Source organism: Peromyscus maniculatus, chromosome 7 (assembly GCF_049852395.1).
Source record: "Peromyscus maniculatus bairdii isolate BWxNUB_F1_BW_parent chromosome 7, HU_Pman_BW_mat_3.1, whole genome shotgun sequence".
Taxonomy (NCBI): Eukaryota; Metazoa; Chordata; class Mammalia; order Rodentia; family Cricetidae; genus Peromyscus; species Peromyscus maniculatus.
In genome coordinates, this window is record NC_134858.1 from 21789029 (window position 1) to 21796365 (window position 7337).

The 7337-nt window shown below is 42.5% G+C and overlaps 1 long non-coding RNA gene across 1 annotated transcript; it reads right to left on the reverse strand.

The window, feature by feature from the left end:
• Positions 1 to 457: 457 nt before the first annotated feature.
• LOC143274209 (uncharacterized) lies at positions 458 to 6141 on the reverse strand. The gene is made up of 3 exons (XR_013052655.1): positions 5178 to 6141; positions 4049 to 4214; positions 458 to 1638 (listed from the first exon to the last, which is right to left on the reverse strand). It is a non-coding gene; the product is annotated as an uncharacterized LOC143274209 (long non-coding RNA).
• Between the last annotated feature and the right edge of the window lie 1196 nt (positions 6142 to 7337).

A 7337-nucleotide genomic window follows, 5' to 3' on the forward strand; every position in this document is an offset into this window, starting at 1 on the left:
AAAGGAATTTAAAAAATATCAGCAGCTTTTTCCTAACATGACCTTCCATGTCAATTCCAATACTGTTGGAGTCATTGATGTCCAAGACATAGCTTTTAGCTTACTTTACAACTAAGGCTATTTAACAATGTTTTCTTGGGAGCCAATTCTATGTTGCACTCTAGGGAAATGAAGACATGAGCAAGGGGACTGACATCCATGTCCCTGTCATTATCTGTCAGAAGAGTGTCAGGAAGAGCAGAAATGAAAGAGGAAAGTGGGATATTAACTAACACCTCCCGGTAGGTACTAGATCCTGTCCCTAAGTTGGATTCTCATGGCTACTTGTGAATAACTCAGTGTCTCCCGTAGGCTGATGAACCCATTCAATGCTCTTTGTAAACTCTTCCTATCTAATGCTTGCTTTGTTGATTTCTTACACAAGAGCTGAAAAACTAGAATCATGACTTCAAATCAATTAAGCACAGTTTTAATTCCATCTTCTATAGAGTATGTAACTTACAAGGTTATAGAGAATTAAATTAGATTACATTCATAAGCAGCACCCTGCATACTCCATAAACAAGAGTTATTTTGTCATTCTTACCACTACTGACTTAAGAGGGCCTTTAGTAACCATCACCAAAGTGTCCTGGTACATTGTATTATAATAGGACCAATCCAATTTAGACTTTGTTCTTATATTTATCTGATAAAAATAAATTACTCAGAAGAAATAACAATGTATGAGTGGGTCAATACCAGGTGAACTAAGGTATTTGGAACCCCACTGACTTTGTTGGGTACAGGTGAGTCATCACTGGCAGGGGTGGCACTCCCAAATCTCAGGGAAGAGCTGGTGAGAATCACCTCTGATAATACTCACAGTCTTCACTGTGAGGAAGACAGGACGCTGGCAGGAAAATATAAGAGACAAACTCCATCTTCTATCAGAGGAGATTTGGTACTGCTTTGTGGCCATGTGTGTGCTATAGTCCAATGTGTGTGCTGTAGTCCAATGTGTGTGCTGTAGTCCAATGTGTGTGCTATAGTCCAATGTGTGTGCTGCAGTCCAATGTGTGTGCTGCAGTCCAATGTGTGTGCTGTAGTCCAATGTGTGTGCTGTAGTCCAATGTGTGTGCTGTAGTCCAATGTATGTGCTGTAGTCCAATGAGTGTGCTGTAGTCCAATGTGCATGCTACAGTCCAATGTGCATGCTACAGTCCAATGTGTGTGCTGCAGTCCAATGTGCGTGCTGTAGTTCAATGTGTGTGCTGCAGCTCAGTGGGATGAACTTGTTTAATAAAGAAACACAAGCAACCTGAAACACCATTTAGTAAAAGAGCGATGGGACTTTTTTGGGTTTCCTTCAAGAACCATGAAGCTGATAGTGATGCAGTTAAATTTGAAACTGCTGGAATGTCACATTCTGCTAAAGCTTTGATAGTCCATGTCTGAGAAACCTGCAGAAACTGAATCCTAGGGCTGCCCCTCGTCGGTGTGCAGTGTTGTGAAGAGCCTGCTCCATCCTGAGAAACAATCCATCAAGAGCAATGCCAACACCATGTGCTGGCTTCTGCTACCAAGAGCTTCCCTGTGTTCATTCATATAAGCAAGCCCCAGTGTTCTAAGATGAAGTTGTTCACTTCTCATGCCATCCTAGAGACAAGGAAACAGGCAGAGAAAAGGTAAGAAACTTCAGGAAATTCATAAGGCAAAAATCCAGACTTGCACCTAGGCAGTTCAGTCCACTTCATGTTAGTGGCACCTCAGAAAATCCACCCACCAATCACTATTAATAAAAATAGGAACATTTCGTAAGGAAAGCTCATTTAGCCAAGTGCCAGGCTCCTGCTACTTGCTCCACACTTGTTATCTTAATTCACTCATGACAGATTAACTTCATTATTATTTCCATCTTATCAATGAAGAGCAGAGGCTATAAGGGGACATGGTGAAGCTAAGGGAATTGTTGATTATTAAAGACGGACGTTAACAGAAGGGTAGGGCTGTCAAGGACACGCTTCATGCTGTTCTTGCACGTCATTCTGGAGAATGAGACTGCATTATATAGGTGAAGGTTAAGGCGGGGAAGAGATGAACAAAGGCACTACACTGTGTTTTCTAGAAGCTCAGAGACACCATGAGGATGAACAGTAGAGACTCACTCAGGCTGGAGAAATGTTTGGTTTGTGTGAGAAAACAGGGATCATGGTATAAGGAGGAGTGTGGGAGAACAGCTTTGGGACTGTGATAGTCAGTCAATGGAAGAGGCTCGTAGCTGTCTAGGGGCGGGCAGGGCAGGGTGTCAGGAAATGAAGGGAAGGATAATGAGTCCCGAGGTTGTCGAGTTGGATACAGGAGGCTGCGGATTGGAAGGTGTCAAAGAATGACCGCCAGGCTTCCAGTACGCGCTTGCGCTGGTCGCAGTCCCTGTTCACGATCTCACTTCTGACAGTGTTCTCAAGGCTCATCCTGAGGGACAGTCCCATTCACGATCTCACCTCTGACAGTGTTCTCAAGGCTCATCCTGAGGGGCAGTCCCATTCATGATCTCACCTCTGACAGTGTTCTTGGGGCTCATCCTGAAGGAGCTTTAGGCTCCCGTGAAAATGAGAGGAAGACAGAGTTATAGTGAGGTACCCGAAGTGCACTGGGACAGCACCCTTGAAATATTTGTCTACCTGATTTTTGAACTGAATTATTTCCATTGCAATCCCATTCCTATTTTGGAATCAGAAGCCACAGGAAATAAAATTTAGATGCTGTAAGAAGTCACACTTCTTACCCGTGACTCTGGAGTAGGACTGTTGTGTGAGGGCTAAGTCCAGAACCATATTCCCAAACAAACTCACCTTGGGCCTTACTTTCCCTATCTGTCTTCAGATATTCAATCTATTGAAACATACTGCATCATTCACCATTCACCTCTGTACCTGGCTGTTGGTGGTCTGTGTGACAATTGCCAGTTTTACCAATCCAGGGGCAATATGTTCTGTTTCCAAAATGAATTTTGTTCCTTTTCTACAGAAAATGTTTATTTTTAAAAAGAAATTTGAGTTTTAAATTCAGTTTAATTTCCCCCCATCTGGTTGGTATCCATATGTTTAGGAAAGTTTTTATATTTTAGAAATCCACATTATAAGGCAGAATAACTGATGTAGGAAACTTAGCATAGTTACTTAGAAGCAACCCTAGTCCCTTATGCAAATCAATCTTCTTATGACTGTTGAGATAGCTTTTGAAGACTATAGAAGACTATAGAAAAGAAAGTTTGGAACTCACTCATAATTTACTACATGAATATTCCAGGAATACCAACTCTTCACCAGGCATCTAGAAATTGTAGCTGAGTGAGCAGCACCCCAAATGTCAGCAAGGAATGTGTGTTCCTAGGATGGGAAGGCAGTTTGTTATGGCTGCTCCCACCTATCCCCCAAGATAGTCTGGAGAGGTGTGAGATTCTGTTTGGGAACAAGGGAAGAGACTCTCAAAGAGCCCTCTAGATTTCCACATTGGATCTTTGAAACATCCCTTCTCAAAAATCATTCTGGTAGAGTTTCAAAAGGAATGAAATTTTAAGTGAGTTTGGGCCAAGGTTTAAAGTTATTTTGAATTCTGATTCAAAAGGTATGAAAAATAGATTTAATCCAGCTCAAACTGCTTTACTATTTTTGTTCAAATATTTTAAGTAACTGAGCAGGGAGATGAGCAGTTGGGCATCTTCTGTAGCTTTCAGACAAGGCAGAACAAGACTTGCTTTTGTTCCTAGGATGGGTTGTATTAGGCACCTTGGAGAAATTCAAGATCTAAAAATGTGAGAATGTAAACCAGAGTAAGCATACACATTTCTCCAATTTGGTGCATAGCCATCAGGCTGGGTAAGGCAGGAAGAGAGAGCTAGCCAAATTAGGTGGCACATAATGTCAACCCTGGTGGAAGAATATTAAAAGGCAGGAAATGTTTTAACCTGGAGATGGCATGACAGTGGAGACCAGAAGCCTGTTAGTTATGATGAAGCTTAGTGCCAACAGCTTGAGATGAAAGTCTCACATGTGACTTTCATTACCTGTGTCCTTAGATGTCTTTAGAGGAAACAGAGGACCCATCTGTGTGGCTGGAGACTCTTGTCACACCTGTATGGGTGGACAGTGTGTGGCTTTCAGAGTAGGAGGTGCTGGATTCCAGGCATACTCCACAGGTCACAGCCTAGCACCTCATGGCCCATAGCTGCCCTAAAGAGAGGTGTGTTTTAAATCCAGATAATTTAGTACAGAGTAAAACTCAGCCCTATAACATCTCCTGAAAGCCAGTGAAAGATGGGAACCCGGGCCCCGAGTCTCCAGAAAGTGACAGTTGACTATATCTGAACCCACCAGTGCCATCTAGTCAGGCTGTAAAGTTCCCAGTCACCAACACACACTCAGCCCTTGCTATCATTTAGTTGTTGCTTTATAATGTCTTATTAATTCTTTGAGGATTTTATATAGTATATTTGATCACATTTACACTTCACTCCTCCCCTTAACTCCGCCTACATCTACCACTTAACTTCTCCACCTCTCCGCACTGCACTTTGTGTTCCCTTTCTTTTCTCTGTAAATAAGCCAGCAAGTCCAATTTGTGCTGTCCATACACTCACGGGTATGAGGCCACCTACTCAAGTGTGGTTATCTGATCAGGAGCCACACCCTTAAAGACTTTGCTTCCCCCAGAAGCCACCAACTGTCAGTAGCTCCTCAGCTAGGGGTGGGGTCTCATGGGTCCCTCCCTTATCCTTGTTTGACTAGCTTGATCTTGTGTAGGACTTTAAAAAATTATTTGTCTCTGTCTCTATGTTTTTACAAAAGTATGGCATTAAACAACGGGAAACCAAACAAAGAGGATCACAAACCAAACCTGATATAATTGTTAACATATTTTCTCCACATAAAAGTTTGTACCTCCCTAATCCGTTCTTCATTTAGTTAACATCAGATGGCAATGTAGCAGGGAAGTGGGCAAATGCAGGCACTGCAGGTAGACAGGATGGTTGAAATGAAGTGGTTTAATCAGGGTACACCCAAGAAAAATCACAATGTCTGTGCATACTCTCCTCACCCTTAAAAACAGGTCCAATAAAACAGCACACAGAGTAAGTCTGAGGACAGACTAAGAGAATTGTAGCACACAATGGCTGTTCAGTAAATGACACTCACCATCTCCTATGGTCAAAGGATTTTGTATTCTGTTTCTAGCTTTTAATCAAAATGTTATGCCCATGAAATGAGGAAACTTGGATACAGGTAGACGGCACTGTGTAGCTCTCTCTAGAAAGTAAAGGAAATGAAATTACTCTGTGAGCGATAAATTATAAAATAAAAATCATGGCCCGAGAGGGGGTCAGGGGCTTGGCTGTGATGCACCCCTGGTACAGCTCTCGGTTTGCCCCATTGCCACGGCAACTCCAAAGCAGCTGTAGACAATCGTAATTAACAGACACAGCTGCAATCCCATAGGGCCGTTTATGAACAATGACATGTAAATCCTGTGTAATTTTCACATCATAAAAATTATTTTGAATTTACAATCATTTTCATTTCTTATGTTAAGCATATTCTTGGTTTGTAGGCAATGCAGAATTAGAGAACAGCCTAGAGAATTCTGGTTTGCAGAGATGGAATCAACAGAAGAGTTTATATTTAAATAATCAGAATAGTTGAAAACTGAGTGAAGCAATTGAGAGCTGCAGCGGCACGATTTGGTAGAGGGAATCCTGTCTATGGCCCGCCGACAGCTGCCCCTCTGGAGGAATGAGCCCCATCTGGGAACCACTGTGATGGGCTAACCTGGCACAATATGAATCAACATTCTAACTGCAACTAGCTCCCCATGCTCCCCAAGGCCTCCTAATGATCCCTTGACTCTCCTGCAAAGTTGGCTACAAAGAGGGAATGTACTGGCCAGGCCGACACAAGGTTCTATTGTGCTTGATAACAATTTCTTACTGCAAATTGATAAACTCTGATTTTGGCTTACTCCTCAATTCTTCTATATTGTCATCTGTTATTTATTTATTTACTAGTATTTAGACTGAATCAGCACTTCCAAATCCAATTAACTTGTGTGTGTGTGTGTGTGTGTGTGTGTGTGTGTGTGTGTGTGTGCGCGCGCGCGCGCGCGCGCATTAGGCTACATGGCTAAAGGCCCAGTCCTCAACCTTAGTTAATATTTGAAGGTAATTTCATGTCAAAAGGGCCTTTCTATGTGGCCACGAACTTTCCATAGTAGAATTCTCACATTCATGCTGTTATTTGTTCCCTATCAAGACTTCAAACCCCTTTCAAAAAGGGGCATGGGTTCTTGTTGAGTTGTTACATAGTAACAAGAAATGGTCCCCTCTCAGTTTGTGTTAACTACCAGGACAATCATGATTATTCATACACTTCCCATCACTGCATCCCTGTATCCTAAAATCAGAAGATTATAGTTTTATGGCATGAATTTCTAGAATTAAGAGAATTACAATAGACTGTCTCCAACTCTTAAACTAATTTAAAAATTACTCTGAAGTAGCGCCTCTCTCATCTCTTGCTTTCCAATTACAATCAATATCATCTTATGAAAAAAGGAAAGAGAGTCCCAAATGTACTTACTTCTGGAATCATCTTAGAAAATGACTTCGCAGTGTTCTCTTCGGTTCCAAACTACAATGTAAAATGTTCTTTCTGACCTAGGCCTCCATATCTTCGGGTATTTAAAGAAAATAGGATGGGGGGAAATGTTTCTTATTGTCAGGTTCACTTCTTCCCACTGCTACATCTGTTTTTCTCCAGGACCTTGTCCTAGCTGAGATTGTGAATCAGGGTAAGATCACTAGCATCTGTGGCACGAGATGGATGCATTGAAGCTGGAAACAGAGAAGGGACGAGATCGGATTGTTCCCCAGGGAGAATCGCAGAAGTAAGACAAATTACATCTCCAGAAGAAAAAGATGGGTCAGGCCCTAACGCTGGAGTCACAGCAGGCAAAGAGGAATTTAAATGAGGCTAGGAAGAGAACTCAGAGCAGATGGGAGCTTGCCATCAGCAATTCTATGATCCAAACCAGCTAGGCTGTCCCCCTCTGGCAGGTGGCCTGTGTCTTAGGTCAGACTTGGATGTCAGGGTTCACCGCAGCAGCAGCAAACTCAAGAAGCAGTGTTCCTCTCAAGGCCGAGGCAGGGCTTGCAGAATAGACTCAGATGACTTCTGGGTACCAAGGAGACTAGCTCCAGCAGCAAATCTAGAGGAAACAAAACTGGATGCAGAAGAGGATTATGGGACCAAGAGTTTGGGAACAGGGATCAGGAGCACAGGTGAAAATCAAAGTCAAAATGA